The sequence below is a fragment of the Cicer arietinum genome, chromosome 5, assembly GCF_000331145.2.
Source record: "Cicer arietinum cultivar CDC Frontier isolate Library 1 chromosome 5, Cicar.CDCFrontier_v2.0, whole genome shotgun sequence".
In the NCBI taxonomy this organism is placed as follows: Eukaryota; Viridiplantae; Streptophyta; class Magnoliopsida; order Fabales; family Fabaceae; genus Cicer; species Cicer arietinum.
This window is the reverse complement of record NC_021164.2, coordinates 1511072-1531116: the sequence shown is the minus strand read 5'-3', so window position 1 is coordinate 1531116 and position 20045 is coordinate 1511072.

Here is a 20045-nt window from a genome sequence, read left to right as displayed (position 1 = left end):
GTCCCATTGATTAACTGAAATGTGCTAAATGATTGTCTTTCTTTTTGATTGAATGAAGAGACATTTTTTACCCTGAGAGATTTAATTTATTCTAAAAATACAAATAACTCAAATTCTTATGAGAATTAAACCGAAATGGTTTCTATATTTTGTACACTTTAGTTGATTAGTAAAGGAAATATAGAGGGAAAAGAAAATATAAATAAAAGATAAATAATAGAAAATAGGCTAAATTACATTCGTGGTCCTTTAACTTAATTTCAGGTAACGTTTTAATCCTTTATCTTTTTTTTTTCCCGATTTAGTCCTTTATTCCTAATAATATCAAATAACGTATGAAAATATGAGTTTATTTGAAGATTTGCGTTACGGATTTGATGAAATTTGTATTATATTAAAGAATATAATTAATTTTATGAGTTTTGATTGAATTTTTTTTTGAATTTTTGTTTAAAAAGGGATAACGCTGTTGAAATTTTAAAACATAAAATATCAAATTGTCATTTAAAATTAAAATAAAGGACTAAGTCGGGAAAAAAAAAGATAAAGGACTAAAACGTTACCTGAATTTAAGTTAATGGACCATGAATGTAATTTAGCCTAAAAAATAAGATGATTATGTAGTAATTTAGAACACGAGAAATAATTTTATTCATATGTACGGATAGTGTAAAATTAACATCCAATGAAAATAATCAATTTTAACACGTCATTTTAATATATTTCAATGAAATTAAAATATTTTCTTTTTTTCTTATCAACTTTTTAGCTTTTAGATATAAAAAATGGAATTAAAACTACAAAAAATACAGATAATAGTAAGATTTTGTCCAGATAATAGTAAGATTTTGTCTAGTTACACTACTAATTGTTCAAGTTACACCCTAAAAAGATTAAAATACCTCTGTGTTAAAACACACATATTTTTTTTTATGTGCATATGTACCCTCACATGTTTACAAGGTTTGTACTTGTCACTTCTTTCACTGTTAAGAATTAGCTTTGTTTTTGTAGGCTAAATTACATTTGTGGTCCTTTAACTTAATCTCAGGTAACGTTTTAGTCCTTTATCTTTTTTTTTTCCGATTTAGTTTAGTCCTTTATTCCTAACAATATCAAATAAAGTATGAAAATATGAGTTTATTTGAAGATTTGTGTTACGAATTTGATGAAATTTGTATTATATTGAAGAATATAATTAATTTTATGAGTTTTGATTGAATTTTTTTTTGAATTTTTGTATAGCAAATGATAACATTGTTGAAATTTTAAAACATAAAATATCAAATTGTCACTTAAAATTAAAATAAAGGACCAAGTCGGGAAAAAAAAGAAGATAAAAGACTGAAACGTTACCTGAGATTAAGTTAAAGGACCACAAATGTAATTTAGTCGTTTTTGTACCTAGTGATGTTGTGCTTATTTTTAAACCTATATATGATAACTTTTCTAACCCATTTTTATCAAACAATCCCTTGTAGCGAACGATTGTGAAAATAAATATAACAAACAAATTAACATTAGGAATTACTATTATTTAAAATTATAAACAAAAGTTTAAAGTAACTTGCGTTGTCAGTGGTAAATACAACAATAGAATCGACTAATTGTGTACTTTGAGGATCTATAATGTCATCCACAATATTAATATTTTCTTCATTGATGTCCATCTACTATTAAGTTGATGAAAATTGCAACCAATTAGCGTATGTGAAATAAGTTTGTGTAGTACACATTTATTGACTTTATGTAGTGTATGTGAACTTAATTTACTTAACTGTTTGTGAACTTAGTTCACATACACCCTTAAAATCTTAAATTTGCATGTTGGTATGTGAGCTTAGTTCTTAGAAGTTTATATGAATTCAGTTTACATAAAATTTAAAATTAGAAAAAAAATATACATTTACGTAAAATTATGTGATAGTTGAAAAAATAGCAAAACACATAAAACGCACAAAAATGTTAAAACAATCACTTACTTAATGCATGGAATGGTAGTGGAAGACATTGTGAGCAAGCACTCCCCAGCTTCTTGGGGACATAGGGTGGCCACAATCACCCCAAAGTCCTCAATTTTTTTAAAATAAATACTTCTACCTCTATTTTTTTATAAAAGACATTTAGTTATTATTTAGTCAACAAAAAGTTCATCTATTTAGCTATATTATGAACCAAACGCATTAGTTTTTGTTGACCAAATTATAATTCAAATGTCTATAGTAAAAAGAATCGGGGGGCAGTAATTTATAAGAAAAATCGCAAAAATAAATCTACTATAATTATAAAATAAACTAAATTTTTGCAACCTAAATTCCAACTGTGTGGATTGAAAATTTTATCTAGAAATATTAAAATCAAACCAAATGATCTTATAATCCCAAAAATTTAATAAAAATTAATTTAATTAGTTTGATATTTTTCTATGCGTTTGAGTCCAAATTAAATCAAACCAATAAATTCGACCTTTATTGATTTGAGTATAGTTTTACGTAATTTAAAATAGATAGACTAATGATATCTTAAAAAAGTATATTTTTTTAATAATTATATATATATATATATATATTATTTTTGTGTTTGTAGTTAATAAACTTGTTTTAATAGTATAAAAATTTAAATTTAATTTGTATGCATATCAATATTATAAAGATATTTTATAATGTTAATTAAACATAATCGTTAGATTATTAAAACCATTTGACTTTTATTATAATTATTTTTAAAATCATACTTATGGATGGTTGTGATGTGCTAACAATGTCAAACTTTTTACACTGATAATGCATAACAATTAAACTCTAAAAAATTTGGTGTTGAAAAAATAAAAGATTTTTAAAAATTAATTTTTAATTATTAAAAATGTCAACACAAATTTGATCTTCTATCTCTTTTTAAAAAACATTAGAGATTTGACTATTACTATATTTTTGAAAATTTACAACTTAAAATTCTTATATAACATAATATTATACTTTTTTTTTATTTATTTATTAGAATTTTAAAAATTTGATCACCCATATTTCAATTCAAGTTCTGCCACTATAAAAAGACAAAATAATAATAATAATAATAATAATAATAATAATAATAATAATAATAATAATAATAATAATAATAATAATAATAATAATAATAATAATAATAATAATAATAATAATTAGATGATTGAAGTGAATGAAAAAAAAAACAAAACAAAAAACACACGCACACATATATTAAGTAGTAAAAAAATAATTAAATGAATCACCATTTATTAACAAATATGTTTCAAAGATAATGTGACAGATGTATCATGTGCATATATTAGAGTTAAAAAAGAAGAAGTATTAAATTTATGAGTCATTGGAAAAAAGTGGTGTCTTTAATAGATAAACATAGGATTAGATAATGGAAATATAATGAGTTTTTTTTCTAGATATTGGTATGGAAAACAAAATGAATAAAAGTAAATAAATTCTATTGTATGAGTTATCCTTACATATTTCAAACTATTGAAATGCATAATAAATAGAGAAACAATAGTCACATCTAGAAGCTCTATGAATGATGTTATTTATGCTCAAACAATTTTCAGTTTCACAATTTGTTTTGTGAGTTATATTTTTTGTTGAACAACACAAAAAAAAAAAAATTGTCGTATTTAAAATAAAGTGAAGTATAAATCAAGTTTAATAATCAATTTGTACCATTAGATTGCTCTAAAATTCCCAAATTAATCTAGTTTTGGACGAAGAAATTTACTTCAAATACTAATCCATTTTTTAATATAAGATATATACTTTGCAAGTCTTGTTAATTGCTCATTAACTGAAAAATGAAGTGACCAAGAAAAATACAACGACCAAATGCTTTTTTTTTTATTGAAAGTGGAAAGTTTTAGTTAGAAAGAAATTTAAAAGTTTTAAAGACCTTATAAATTTTAAAGACTTGCTAACAACAATGATTGGGCTTTACTTATTCATCTATAGAAAATTAAATTTGAGACCCTTCACTTTTACCTCTACCCCATTATTTTAAAGAAACCCAATTTTTTTCTTACTATTTTTACTTTTTCTCATTGAAATTATTTTGATCCATTTAATGCCTACCAAATTTGTCATTTCCGAAATATCTGATAAAAAATTTTATTACTAAATTTTTCGTTTTTGAAATTCATGATAGACAAAAAAAAAAGTTTCAGTAAAAAAAAAGTACCGTTTTTGAAATTCCCAACAAACAAAATAAAAGTTTGAGAATTTTTTTTTCTATCAATTATTTTGTTTTTGAAATTTCTAATATCCAAAAAATTATTTTCAAAATTTCTGGTAGAAATAAAGAAATTTGAAAAAAAAAATTGTCTATCAAATATTTTGTTTTTGAAATTCCCAGCAATTAAAAAAATTATTTTTGAAATTTTTAGGTGGCAAAAGAAAGTTGAAAAAAAATTTTGCCTACTAAATTTTTCATTTTCAATCGAAAAATTCATATTTTGAATTTTTTTCGATAGTTATTTTTAAAGGTGTTAGAAAACACACACAAATTTGGTTTGAATTATATTTTACCATTTCTGAAAGATACTACTATTGCTTAATCAAAAATATATGTTTTTATCAAATAATTCAACTTACAATTAAAAACAGTTTTAGAGGCAAATAAGTTGAATCATACAAAACATAGATAAAAGAAACAGAGAGAGGGGAGACAATTATTTTTATACTAGTTCACAACATAAATGTTGTTACATTTAGTCATTCCCTTACAGATAGATTATGCCTCAGTACAATCGATAAATTAATCCATTATTTCAATTAATAACATATAAGTATTGTTTTCTCAGCCTCTTTAGCTTTGAGTATTCTTCTCTAGCCTCTCCAGACTGTCATCATTAGAACCCTTCTTCAATTTTTGGCAATCTACCATTGAGGTTCATGAGTGTTGTTGTACCTTTTCAGGTACCTCTTTGAGGTGATAGAGTTGTTGCCACTATCGAATTGATTTACATCAATTCTAGTTTGTGTCTAAATTGAGACAAAGTCTATTTTTGGGATTTTAACTCTTATTGAGAGGATGTTTTATATCAAGTCTTATATTACTTAAACTGTATGGAAACACTTTGATTGATCTACATCAATTCTAATAACTCTATTGAGATGATTTTTCATTCATACTTTTCTTTTTATGTTTTCTTGACTCTTTCAGAATTTCTTCTAAACACATTGTGTTTTTAATTATCTCTCACACTCAATTGACTGGATGATTCTTCTTAAATATAGAGAATAAGTGTTTGTTGAGAATGTTACCATTGGAGATCTTCTTCAATCACCATTTAAGGCAGATCAATCTTTAAGACGTACATATACATATATATATATATATATATATATATATATATATATATAATTGATTCTACACATCTTCAATTAAGATGGCAAATCCCAAAGGATGTCACTATAAAAGGATATCACAAAGAGTTTCAGACAACTAACATATTCAAGATGTTGAGTGGAGTATAAATAAATTTGTCTTCTTCATAGTGTTAAATTTCTTTTAGAGTTAGACGATACAATGATTGTCACATTTATCAAAGGTAGACAATCATTTTGCTTGACACACTTATCAGAGGCAAACATGAATTTTGCTTGACACCCTTAGGTAGATGATAATTTTGCTTGACACACTTATTAGAGGCAAATGATCATTATGCTTTAACACTGACAATGACTTTAACACTTTTATACCAAAACAATGACTTGTATTTCTCTTGCCTTTAACATTTTCACTCGAACTACATGTTGTAACACCCCAAATTTTATAATAGACTATTTAATTAATTAAAATACTATTATACCGAGTTAATTTGATATTTAAGTTGTTTTAGGATATATATTTAAAATTATTAGAATTAATTTTCTTTATATATGTGTTTGCTTTGATATGATTATTTTATAGATATTTGATTTAGTAGTTAAAATTAAATTTATTTATTTATGTTAAGAAAGAATATTACATGAGTATTTTGGAGAAAAAGTTTCTAATGTAGATGAGTAAAATAAATTATTTGATCATTAAGACTTTTAGAAATACTAGAAATTTAATTTTGGACCAGACAACTATTTACACCCATATTTTCTACTTCTGCATATTAATTTGATTTATTATTGTAACTCGAGTGAGCTTTTCTTTCCTACACATGTGAGTTGCTAATTACACCCCTATTTCTGCATCAGACTAGACTTCCTTTGTTGGATCTTATAGTGTGTTTTACTCTTGCACTTGTACATCTGATATCTGCACCCCTCCATCTACAATTATAAAAAAAGATTGAAAAAAAAAAAAAATAGATGATAACAACAACAACCAAAACGCTAAACCCTCCTTGTCTCAAAATCACTCTCACTAATTACTTTCCATTTGAATCGATCCCAACCTCTATTCCACACAAAATCGACCACTGAATCCATCTTTGGAATTAATTTTATTGATCGTTGTTTCGTTTCATAAAAAATAGTTGTGTTTCTTTCCTTGGGCAAATTGTTTTTGGCTGATTCCGATCAATACATTTGTCGTCTCAAAAAACTGATATCGTTTTCGGATTCCTCTTGTTGAAACATTCAAGAAGCACTACTCGTTTTTGTTTTTCAATGAAGTTGACGTTAGATCTTTTCGGCGCTCTGACGAGTCGGTGAGAGTTTTTCTGCCATTTTTTCTTGTCATTTTGTGTCCAATTTTGCTGCTAAAATTATTATCAAATTTTAAAATTGATTTTTATGTTCTGCATAATTTATCAATTGCATCTCGGTGATTTTGTGAACCAGCCCTTTATTCGAATTCGCTCGTTGTACATTGTCGATCTACAGCTGCTGTTGAAAACTCCCATTAATTTTTTTGTAATAAGAAATCATCTAAATTAGATAAGGGGTGAGAGAGTGTTTGAATTTATGAGTATAATATATTGTGAGATGAACGGTAAAACTGTATTTTCCAATGGTTCATATGTGGCTCGCTACGTACACTAGTAGTCATTTGAGAGATAAATTAATTATGCAAATATGAAAAATATTTATAACGTGTTGAGTGATTTAATTTCGTTAAATGTGTCGAATGAATCTGGTGCATATGTTTGATTAAACGAGTTGATGTGAGGTGATAAAAAAATATGGATATATTGTATGATATAAGTTTATGTGATGATGATGATGTATGGTTTATGATAGTGGTGTTTTAAATTTGTGATAAGTTTATGCGATGATCGATGATAGTGATGTAATAAATTTGTGATAAACTTATGTGATGTTGATGTCTGATCGATGATAATGGTGTTATAAGTTTGGGATGAAAATTATGAAGTAACCTCATAGTTGATGAAATAATGATGACTCCAACTTGTGCTAAAGATAATGCTCTTAATGGAATAGTCTAGGCCAATGAGGGAGTTTTTTTTTTTTTTGACTACCCTCTTTCTGAAAAAAAAATTCAGAAATGCCCTCTTTTGAAAACTATATACCTAAATGCCCTTTTTTTTTTCTACTTACAAGTCGCCATTTGGAATGGCGGCTTCCTTAAGGAAGCCCAAGTTCCAAGTGGCGACTTCCCACTTGATTTAAAAAAAAAATCAATTTTTTTTTAATTTTAAATAGATAACATAAATATTATATATATAATTAATTAATACAAAAATAAATAAATAGAAATTTTAAATTAAAAAATATTTTTAGTAAACCCAAGTTTTAAATGGGCATTTTTCAAAAGTTTTTTTTTTAGAAAAAAAAATTAATTAATTTTTTATTGAAATAATAAAAGTAATATATATAATTATTATAATTCATAAAAATATATAAATAAAAATTTTAAATTACGATAAAATTTTAGGAAATTTAAGTTCGAAATGCCGATTTGACAAAGATTTATTTTTTTTATAAATTATTTCAATTTTTATTGAAATAACAAAAAGTAATATATATATATATATATATATATAATTAATATAATTCATAAAAATATATAAATAAAAATTTTAAATTACGATAAAATTTTAGGAAATTTAAGTTCGAAATGCCGATTTGACAAAGATTTATTTTTTTTATAAATTATTTCAATTTTTATTGAAATAACAAAAAGTAATATATATATATATATATATATAATTAATATAATTCATAAAAATATATAAATAGAAATTTTAAATTACAATAAAATTTTAGGAAGCCCAAGTTCGAAATGCCGATTTCCCAAAGGTTTTTTTAAAAAAACATTTATTTCAATTTTTATTGAAATAACAAAAATAATATATATAAATAGATAAATTCATAAATAATATATATAGCAAAAATATATTTAAATATTAATATATTAGGATAATTCATAAAAATACATAAATAGCAAATTTAAATTACGATAAAACTACATAAATAGAAATTAGGATAATTTACTAGAACTGGCTGTAACATTAGGACAATGTTTTCGAGTATGGCCAGTTAATCGACATAATCCACATTTTCTCGGTATTTTTTCTTTAACGTCCATTTCAGTTCTAATACGGGTACTATTTGGATGACCTTTTTTAATTCTCCACATTTGAGGATTGTGATACAATGTTTCACCTTCATATGTGGGCCAATATCCTTCATAAAGTATCGGTGGAAACTCTTCTTTGTAGATTTAAATACATTAACAACCTTGTACACGTCAAATATGAGCACTAAATAGTTTTGACGAGCATAAGAACATGCAGCTATGACATGTGAACAAGGAACATGTATAGCTTGAAATTTTCCACAATCACACCATTTTCTTTGAAGGTTGACTTCAAAATGACCAATTGGTCGCAACTCTTTTGGGTTTACTGTTTCATGCAGAAAGAATAATGATTTCGGTCGAATTGCATGACTTGGTGAGTATTAGATTTATCAACTTCACATTTAATCTTGTCCATGCAATCGTCTGTGTATACTCGACCAGAAGCTAATGATGCATGATGTTGTTGTCCTCTTTCTGCATATAAAACTCCCAATCTATAGTATGTTGATTGTACCAAAGTAGTGATTGGGAGATTACGTGTACCCTTGAGCACTGCGTTGATGGACTCAGAAACGTTTGTTGTCATGTGTCCCCATCGTCGACCTTGAGAATAAGCCATAGTCCATTGTTCTGGGGGAGATATTATCGATCAATCTTAAAGCCTCTGGATTTTCCATCTTGATTTCATTGCGGTAATACTTGAATGATGACTCATTTAATGCATATCTGTAAGAAATGATGTAAAAGTTATCAAATATGATAAAGTGATAAATGAAAAATATACTAAGAAGAATTAAATCATTACCCGTACAAACAATTTTTCTTTGAAGTCCATTGTCCTTGAACTCTCTCATGAAATTTTGTGCAATGTGTCGGATGCAGTAAAATGTGTTGACGGAGGATCATGTCAACCATTATTTGGATTATTATAAGCACTCTTATTGGATTCGTGTCTATCTGAAATCAAACAAATGTCGACTTGAGATGTTACATACCTTCTTAGATTTTTCAAAAAAGAGCTTCAAGCACCTCCTGTCTCGCCTTCCACAAGTGCATAAGCAATGGGAGTTGTATTTTTGTTTCCATCTTGTGCAACATCAAGCAAAAGAGTCTCTTTGTACTTTCCGTACAACCAAGTTCCATCCACAAAGACAAATGGTTTACAAAATTTAAACCCAGATATTCACGAAGGGAAATCCCAGAATAGTCGTTTGAAAATTTTTGACCTCTGTAATAGAGTATTATCAGAACATGCAAGTGATACTTCCATTTCCACAATAGTTCATGGAAGAAATTTTTGCATAGTCAACAACCACCTTGGAAGGTCATTGTAAGACTTTTCCCAGTTCCCATAAATCGTTTCGGTAGCTTTGTTCTTTGCCATCCATGCCTTTTTATAGGTGATTGTGTAGTTGCATCGTTCCCGAATATGTGCAATGATCACCTTCACTTTAATTGATGGATCAGCTTTCAAAAGCGACTTTATGCTTTCACATATGATGTTTAGAGTCAAGCTTGGTATGATCCTGTGACATAGAGGAATTTGCGCAATTATAGGGGCCCTTCAAACGACCAATCACCCATTGCTTACTTTTTTTGACTTAATGAAGCCCTGCATTTGAACAAGCATTTTGGATTCACACATTTAATTACATACCTGTATTGATCAGATTTCACTACACGGTAATTGAGGGAGTGTTTGATGTGATAATGCTTAATTGCAAGTTGACAATCTAGTTTGCTATTAAACTTGATTCCAATCTCCAGAGATGCATCTAATGGAGGTGGTTCATTAGATGACATATCAAATTCAGAGGATTGGTAAGCATAATCCAAAATAGATTACGCATATAGAATGGTGGATCGTACTCTAGATCGTCACCATTGTCATTGTCATCTTCGTCGTCCTCGTCCTCTTCCTCGTCCTCATCTTCATCAAAGTATGTTTCTTCTTCACTATCTTCACTTATTTCTTGTTGATCAAAATCGGCCATATCACCTAATGGAATATATGGTTCAGGTTCAGATGTTTCGGCCTGGTCAAAGTATAGTTCGGGTTGGTAAGATTCATAATTTTGAAAAGAATAAGTGTTTTGTGTTTGAAAATGGTATTCAGGGTCAGGTGTGGTTGAGGATGATGGTTGACCAACATCGTATAATGGATTACCATCCTCAAATGTGACATATAACTCGATATATCCGAGTTGTGGCCACTGTTTATGAACATCAAACATGAGTTCAACATCTTCGTCGTCTTCAACATTTAACAACTCATAATGAACTAGGCCTTGTCCAAATGAGATATGGTGTCGAAAAATTATATTAGACACCTTTTGATTTTCTAACCTCAACTTTGCTTCAATTTTTTTCTTCAAGTAGGTAAGGTTGCATCCAAAATTAACTCGAATAGCTTTTTTTTCGTCGTTTTTGAAATATTTACCAATATCTTGTCTTTCACATATTTCACCATTGTAATAAATAAGAAAAACTATATTTTTTGGTGCCATTGATATGAAAATCAGATATTGAGGTTGAGATGAAAAGCAATGGAAATAATATATCATATTTATAGACAACCAATTGTAATACATGCAATTATAGAAGACCAATTGTGATACATGCAATGCTGTAAAATATTGTCAACATTTGTGGAATTCAATTGTGATAATTCAATTCTTTTGCACTGCCATTGCTTTAGCCTAGACGTGCATGCATGCGTTGCCTTACAAGTCGCCTTTCCAAAAGGCGACTTCGTGACATCCCCTTTGATAAGTCGCCATCCCAAATGGCCAACTCGTGACACACCTGCAGCAAGTCGCCATTCACAAAGGTGACCTTGGAAAAAGCTTTGAGAAATCGCCATTTGGAAAGGCGATTTAGATGGAATCTGAATTTATTCTCACGTTGGGAACTTGCTTGTTCTCACGTTGGGAACTTGCTTGTGTTCAACCTAGTCTTCTCCGTCTAATCTAATCCATGCCATTGTGTATTTTCAAAGTACTTGTTATGTATTGTTAAATCTAATCCTTGCATGCATAATATTTTATTGGTCATTCAAAGTATTGTTTTGTTTATAAATAGGCTAAGTCTATGATCATATTTCTTCACTCTTCCACTCTTAACAAGTTCAATTTTCTTTATATTTTCACTCTTTCACTATTAATATTTCTTCCTTGGTCTTTATATTTCATCTAAATGACATTGTTATGGAATGATGATAATCACAGATCAGCGCTACACCACATTCAAAATTTTGTAAGTAATACAATACTTTATGTTATATATTTTATACTTAGTTTTATTCTAAAATGTAGTTTTATTATAATATCTTCTAAAATATTTTTTTTATATATTTTATACTAAGTTTCATTCTAAAATATTTTTTATATGGTATGATTCATCTCATTCTAATATCTTCAAATATATTTTTATTCTTTGCTTATTACAGGACTCATCTCAAAATTTAAGATCACTTAGCCATAAACACATTGCACCAAATTCTTTAATAATTCCATTGTTGAATGAAGTCGAGTTTGGTAACGTATCACAAATAGAAAGTTATAAAATAGACAATTCACTTATTACTGATTTAGTTGAAAGATGGAGACCTGAAACTTATACGTTTCATCTTCCAACGGGTGAATGTACCATAACATTAGAAGATGTTGCGTTGCTACTTGGCTTACGTGTTGGGGGTAAAGGTGTAACTGGATCAACTATGGTATCATGGACATATGATTTTTTAGATTTGTTAGGAGTCATGCCACTTGAGTCTCAAAGAAAGGGGAATTTTATAAAATTAAAATGGCTAAGAGAAACATTTTCAATGTTAACTCCAGAATCATCTAATGAAGAAATAATTATACATTGTAGAGCATACATTTTAGAATTGATTGACGGCATATTATTGTCTGACATATTATGTGGTTGCACTTGTTGAGAGATTTGCGAGAGACAGGACAATATAGTTGAGGTTTAGCATGCTTGGCAACACTTTATAGAGAATTGTGTCGTGCATCTGAACCCGGTGTTACGTCGATTGGGGGATGTTCACATCTACTTCAAACGTGGGCATGGTACCATATGTCGTTTCTTGCACCAATCAGTAATCTTGAGCCTCATTTTCCATTCTCAAAAAGGTAAATATAAAAAAAAAAGTTAAATATTATATTTATAAATATATTAATTTATTTACTAACATTCAAATTTATTTTCGTAGATATAGTGGAAATGGTATGAAATTTGGCGATACACCTCGTTATCATACCGCTGGATATCGATCAAAAATTGATCACATGACCGTTAACAATGTAATATATTAAAACATTACATAATTTTTATTATTTTATTTTTCTTATGCATATATTACTAACAAACTTGTTATATATCAATTTATTTGGAGGCTATATCTAGGTCTAACATACGATCATCCAGAAGACAATTGGCTATGGAATGCATCTACATATTTAATTTGTTTCTACATAATAGAAATGCATCAAATTGATAGAGTGAAACTACAATTTGAACTACCTCAAGAAATTCCACATCCTCCAAGGAACATGAGAAAATATCATAAGATAGATTTGCATAAACAAGTTAACTATAGTTGGGCATTATTCTACGAAAATGAGAACAAATAGTGGAATGAACGAGAGAATCATATTCTTCATGGTCAACCTCTAAATGTTGAATTGACGAAGTTATGAATACATGGTTTGGTTTTGTAAAAATTCTAAACGATTTATTTCTGTAGAAAACCAATTGGTTGATCCTCGTGTCAATCCACCCCAACCTCCACTACAATCTAGCCAACATTTTTTTCACCCTTAACCTCCACCGCAATCTAGCCAACTTTTTTTTCACCCTCAACCTCTACCGCAATCTAGTCAACATTTTGTTCACCCCCAACCTCCACAACAATCTAGCCAATATTTTTTCCAAGAATCAATACCCAACGCAACACAACAAAATCAATAGTATATACCAACACCTCCTGACACTCAACCGCCTCCTCATACTTTTACCCACACACTACATCCTCATACTTTTACCCACACACCACATCAATCTTACGGGTTCACACCAGGGGAACAATTTAATTTTGACAGCCAACAACCACATCAAGAAGACAATCGTCGACTATCATTTGCATCGACTGAAGAGGAATTGTTGTATAACACGTTCAACACTCGTCATAATACACCTGAGTCCGCTACCCAATTACTGAATAATATGTGCCAACAAAACTTTCAAATTCCAAGCTTTGGGAATGCATATACTCCGTTGAATCAAATATCCAACTGCACTCAAGGTGGAAGTAGTTCTTCTGCAGCACTTCCTCCTATACATCCTCCACAACAAGAAGACGAAGATCAAAAAGAAGAAGAAGAACAACAACAACAACAAACTCGTGATGTACCAAGGCGTCGTCAAAATCCCGTACTTGTGAGAAAACATCGACAATGTGGTACTGGAGGCCACCTTCGACATTAATTATCATAATTTTTTTAAAATTTGTGATTTTTTTATGAATAAATTATGTAATTTAAACTTTTATCGTAATTTAAATTTGATATTTATGTATTTTTATGAATTTTTATGTGTGCATCCTTAAAATAATCGTCATTCATCAAAAGGAAAAAATTCATAAACACCCTCTTGTAGAATTTATGGGAAATGAAGGGCTTGGGCGTAAGCATATAATGATCTAGAAAATTATATATATTACTTTTTGTTATTTCAATAAAAATTGAAATAATTTATAAAAAAAAAAAATCTTTGTCAAATCGGCATTTTGAACTTAAATTTTTTAAAATTTTATCGTAATTTAAAATTTTTATTTATCTATTTTTATGAATTATATTAATTATATATATTATTTTTATTATTTCAATAAAAATTGAATTAATTTTTTTTTCTAAAAAAAAAACTTTTGAAAAATGCCCATTTAAAACTTGTGTTTACTAAAAATATTTTTTAATTTAAAATTTCTATTTATTTATTTTTATATTAATTAATTATATATATAATATTTATGTTTTTTTTAAAATGATTTTTTTAAATAAAAAAAAAAATCAAGTAGAAAGTCGCCATTTCAAATGGCGACTTGTAAGTGAAAAAAAAAAGGAGCATTTAGGTATATAGTTTTCAAAGAGGGCATTTCTAAATTTTTTTTTTCAGAAAGAGGGTAGTAAAAAAAAACCCCAACGAGGAAAAACAAAATAGATGTTGATAATTTTTGAAGTGGATATTACTTTGTCATCATATAGATAGGGTGATATGGATTTGAGTGTTTCCATATGAGTTGAAGAATCTAACCTAGTGATATTTTCAAATAAAATACCAACTAAAATGAAGAAAACATACAAGAAAATGTGGAGAAGGAAGGAAATGATAGAAATCGACACACTCCACAAGGAATGATAAGATCAAGGTAGAATCACCACAAGAGTAAAAGACTCTTGATAAGATCTAAATTTGGTTCACAGAAGAACCCTAGAGAGCATTTCTCTAATCTCACCCAAAGTATTTTCTTCTTTCAAAAAGTTCCTCATGTCTTACAATAAAAAGACATATATAACCTAGCGCAAAATGATATGGTGCCTAAGTTACACACATTAATGACATTGTGCCTAAGCTATCAAATATTTAGACACGCACACAAGTCAACATAATTCCTAATTATAAGGTATGACTATTGCATCCCAAAATTAAAAATAAGTCTTAAGGTATTTATATGACCAAGAGATTAATATAATGTGAATCAATCTTGTCATAGGTCTTAAAACTAAGAAAATTAACAACTTGTTTCCCTAATTTTCCCTTTAGCTTTCTAGCTTTTTCTCTAGTCAATGATCCTTCCGCTCCTAGCTCTTAAAGCTCATTGGCATTAATGTAGGGTTGGTCTACATCATATGGTCTGAAAAGCCTAATGATTTTGGGGAAGTACAATTGAATGAGTCTGATCATGTCGGTCTACTGTATAGCTTTAAGGAAAAATTGTTAGACTTTGGAGGTATTCGGGTGAGGAATTCCTCAATGACTTGGAGGTAGCCCTCCAAATGTCGGAAGCTACCATGCAACACATGATTGCCTCAATTGTTTTATATATGTGTCTCAGGTTGAGAGTAGGGGATCTATGAAGATATTACCAATTTGAATTGTCTGTCCACTTGTGTGATGACATAATATCAAGTCTCATGACCAATTACATTAAAGTTAGAATGGTACCAAATTATGAAGAAGTAGAATTTAAGCTCATGCATATCATTTCACTTTATTGTGATTAATTTAAATTTGAAAAATGATAATAATTTATCTTGGATGATGTGACGATATGTTGATTTTCCTTTAGTGATTTTGACATTATAATATGATATTATTTCTCTTGAATATTTTGATAAATCTTGATGTGTTATGATACCGTCTATTACGATTGTTTGTGTATTCTTCTTACTAATATTATATTATTAACACGATTTCAAAATTCATCCCCTTCGTTGTTTGTGTTTGACTGACTTGATCATGCGTTTGTGAAATTGCAGTTATTACAAGTTAATGAGTCTTAAAGTTTAAGTTTGGGAGAAACGCTACTTTGATGGGTGATACCTGAAATTAAGAGTTCTAATTTGTATTTTACTTATCTAAGTAGAAAAGATTTTTTGTATGAAAACATTATAAGTACTAGTAAGTTTTTAGAATTAAATTAAGAAATTATAGTTAAATCAAGTTCATTGAGATTGTACTGTTTTAATTGAACAATAAAGTTTGAATTGTTTCATATGTAGTTTGAGGAACCTGATATTTTAAATTAGTTATAATTTTTTTTTTTATTTCTTTGGAAACAAATTTTCTTTATCCGCTGCGATTTTTTTTTAAATCTTGTTTAAATTATTATATATGTTATTTTGGGGTTTAGGGTGTCACACATGTCGCAATAATTCTTATTGCTATATTTTGACTTACTCTATTATTAAACATAATTACTTGGTTATTAGGTGATAACGTTCTTTGTGTTTACAAACACTTAGATTATCATTTCTAACTTACTTGTAATTTATGATATCTTAAAATAGATATATAAATTTTTATTTTTTAACTTAATTTACACACTTAACAAATACAATTAGAGGATAATTGTTTCTTATTTGTTTGTTTTTGTTATCATCAAAATATAAACTATAGGACTGTAGTTAAAACTACTTTTACACTAACAATTTTGATAATCGAAAAATTTATGAAACATATTAACTATAGGACGTAGTTTTTGGTAATGTTAGATACATTTATCTTATCACTTAAAGTTTTTTTATAAACGTTATATTAATGTAATTGAAATGATTTCTTGTGACACTTTTTACCCGTGTTATAAAATAATTTTATTTATTATTTAGTTGGGCAATTCCATTTATTTTATTAATTTTCAAAAAGTTAGTTAATATTCACTTACTAAATAACCATTTTCAGAATAAAAGTGTATACATTTTTATACATCAACATTAAATAATATCAATTATAGTTAAATTATATAATAAATAGGCATATCTAAAATCCACAATGATAGACATGTTCACTTCCTTGGACATTAAAATAAAACAATAAAATGTAACAAATTTGAGGTGGAATATATAGCGACCCTAAACTTGTAAGTTTAAGGTATGCTATTTTAGAAAACCGCACACCGTAACATTTGAAAGTTAACATCATATATATTTTAAAAATAGATGTTGTGTTCATATAGAATTTTGCTTCATAACAAACAAACTACAAAATTATTAATAATTAATATTCGATACGAGTATCGAATATGTCTCTATTTTTGGAGTATCCGAACTTCGTAGCCATCCAATCAATTATTTTAGACCTCAAAATAAATTAATTTCTTACGTAATAAAAAGGACCTCTAAAAAAATATTTTATAAGTTAAAAGGTCTCTTATTTTAATATTTGTTAAATTAAAAATAATAAAATCTTATATGAAATTAATATTGTCACAATAAATATTAAATTAATTGATTTATTTATTTTTATCAAAACTAACATTTTACGAATTTGATTATATTAGTTTACTAGATTATTTTATTTTTTAAAGTTTCTACAAAAATGTTTTCTTTTAAAAAAATGTAACGTAAAATACTATTATACACTATAAAATGTCACGGTTAAATAAAATAGAGTAAATAGAAATGGAAATGAAGAAATTTTACCATAAATAAAAAAAGAGTATTGTGATATATATGAATATTATGACAATTCATAAATGTCCAATTGTTGTTTTTTACAAATAGGTGTTTATATTATAATATGAATTATACCATAAGATAAGAGAATAATATTATTAATTGTCTTTATATCTTTCCTATCTTACTCTTTTATATTATATCATTATCATTGTTTAGTTTACAGCATGTTATCAATATCTCAATAAGTCTAATGAAGCTATATTTTTCATGATTTTTTTTATTAATCTTTTATATATATATAAATATATATATATATATATATATTTATTTATTTTATGAATTTAATATTGTAATATTGATGCATCTTGAAAGATTGTACAAATACTTATTTTATTATTGTTTGGATTTAGTATACATTCCTTGAAAAACTTATAAATTGAATATAGATTCTGAAGGAATTCAATATCCATATATCCTTGCGCAAAAATTAAGAAAGAATTTAATATTTTGTTTATTGAAAGATTGCACAATGACATATAATGATATGAACAAAAATTTTGATTGATTATACTAGTGCTATAAATATTACAAAAAATATTGTCATGCATGAACCAAAGTCATGAATTCTAGAACCAAACATATAGAGATTAGCCATCAATTTATTAGGGATCAATATCACCAAAGCCTTAACAAAGGATAGTTTCTTCTTTATTAGAATGAAACTTGATATCATTATATTTTGAATATAAAATATTTTTTATCGTGTATTCCAACTCTTTATTTACACGTTGCTCTTTCCAATTTACCATTTTGTTTATTTAATAAAAAGTAATCAAATGTTTTTAGTTAATAAAAAAAACTATTTTTATTTACGTGATAAAAATACATTATATCCTTCTATTTTAAAAATTAAAACAGATAAAATATATATAAATTTAACATTGTCTTAATAAATATTAAATTAATTGATTTTATTATTAATTGTAAAAAAAATATTATACAATATTAATTTAATAAATAATCTAAGATATAAATATCAATTAAAAACTATAAATTAGATTTGAAACTTTTATTGAATTGCAAAAAGAGTCTATCGATAATAAATAGATAAAATAAAAAATATTGTTGGTTGATAGGATATATTTATTGGTTGAAAAAATATAGATAAATAGATAAAATTGAAAATATGGTTGATTGATATGATAGATTTTTTGGTTGAAAAAAAAATATGATTAAACTAAAAATGAATCTTATTTTGTTTTGTTGCTAGTACACATAACATAGACGTTTGCTAACATGAAAAGTATTAGTTTATAAATTGAGAACTCATGAGACAAGTAACGAGCATATTGATAACATGAGTTCTTAGAGTTGTAGAACATACATACACATTATTTTTTTCTTCAACTAAAAGATGGAAATCCTATCTTAATTCTTATGTTGATATAAAATATTTTATTTTATTTTTAAAAAAATATAACGAAAATGAATTTAAAAATATCATGTATTCAGCCAAAAAAAATTCGATAACTATTAAATAAAATATTAATAATTTATGTATTAAATAAGTGGTTGATGATTTATATTTTAGTGAATAATAATATAATATTGTATATTTGTCAAAAAGAATTCTCAAAAATAAAATAAAATTTTAAAAAATAAATATACGGTGAACTATATATATATATATATATATATATATATATATATATATATATATATCCCCAATTTATGTTCAAATAACATTTTTTATTAATAAATAATCCACCTCCAACTAACTACTTCATTACTACTACTTTCAACAAGTTCAATTATCATCAATATTTTAGTCTTCATGTAATATTTTGCTCTAAAACTCACCACAAATAATCATGAACAATTGCTGCATGTAGAACAATTGCTACAATTACCCTTCTAAATGATTTTTCTTCATTTTATTTAAATAAGTAGTTTTCATACAATTTTATTTTACTTTCGTATTTTTTGTTGTGATTTTGTCGTTTGAGTGTGACACTTTTTATTTTTCTGTCTTGGTGCGATACTTTTTTCTGATTTAGTGTGCTATTCGTTTTGGTTCACATTTACAGAATAATTTTCATCGATTACAAATTTCTATCGAACATTTTGGCGTCATCAACGTTACTCGTCAACGTTACAAATCCATAGACTTAAGCATTTTAGACACTTGAATTTATCATACTTGAATTCATCATTTATATTTTTAGTAAATTTAAATTTACATTGCATCCATGTATTCTACAATTAGAATCAATAAATATTCATTTCTTTTAGTAAAGAAAAAAAAAAAATCAACCTGTCACCATATATTTGCTAGTCTTAATTGGTGCATTAGTTTTGCAAGGT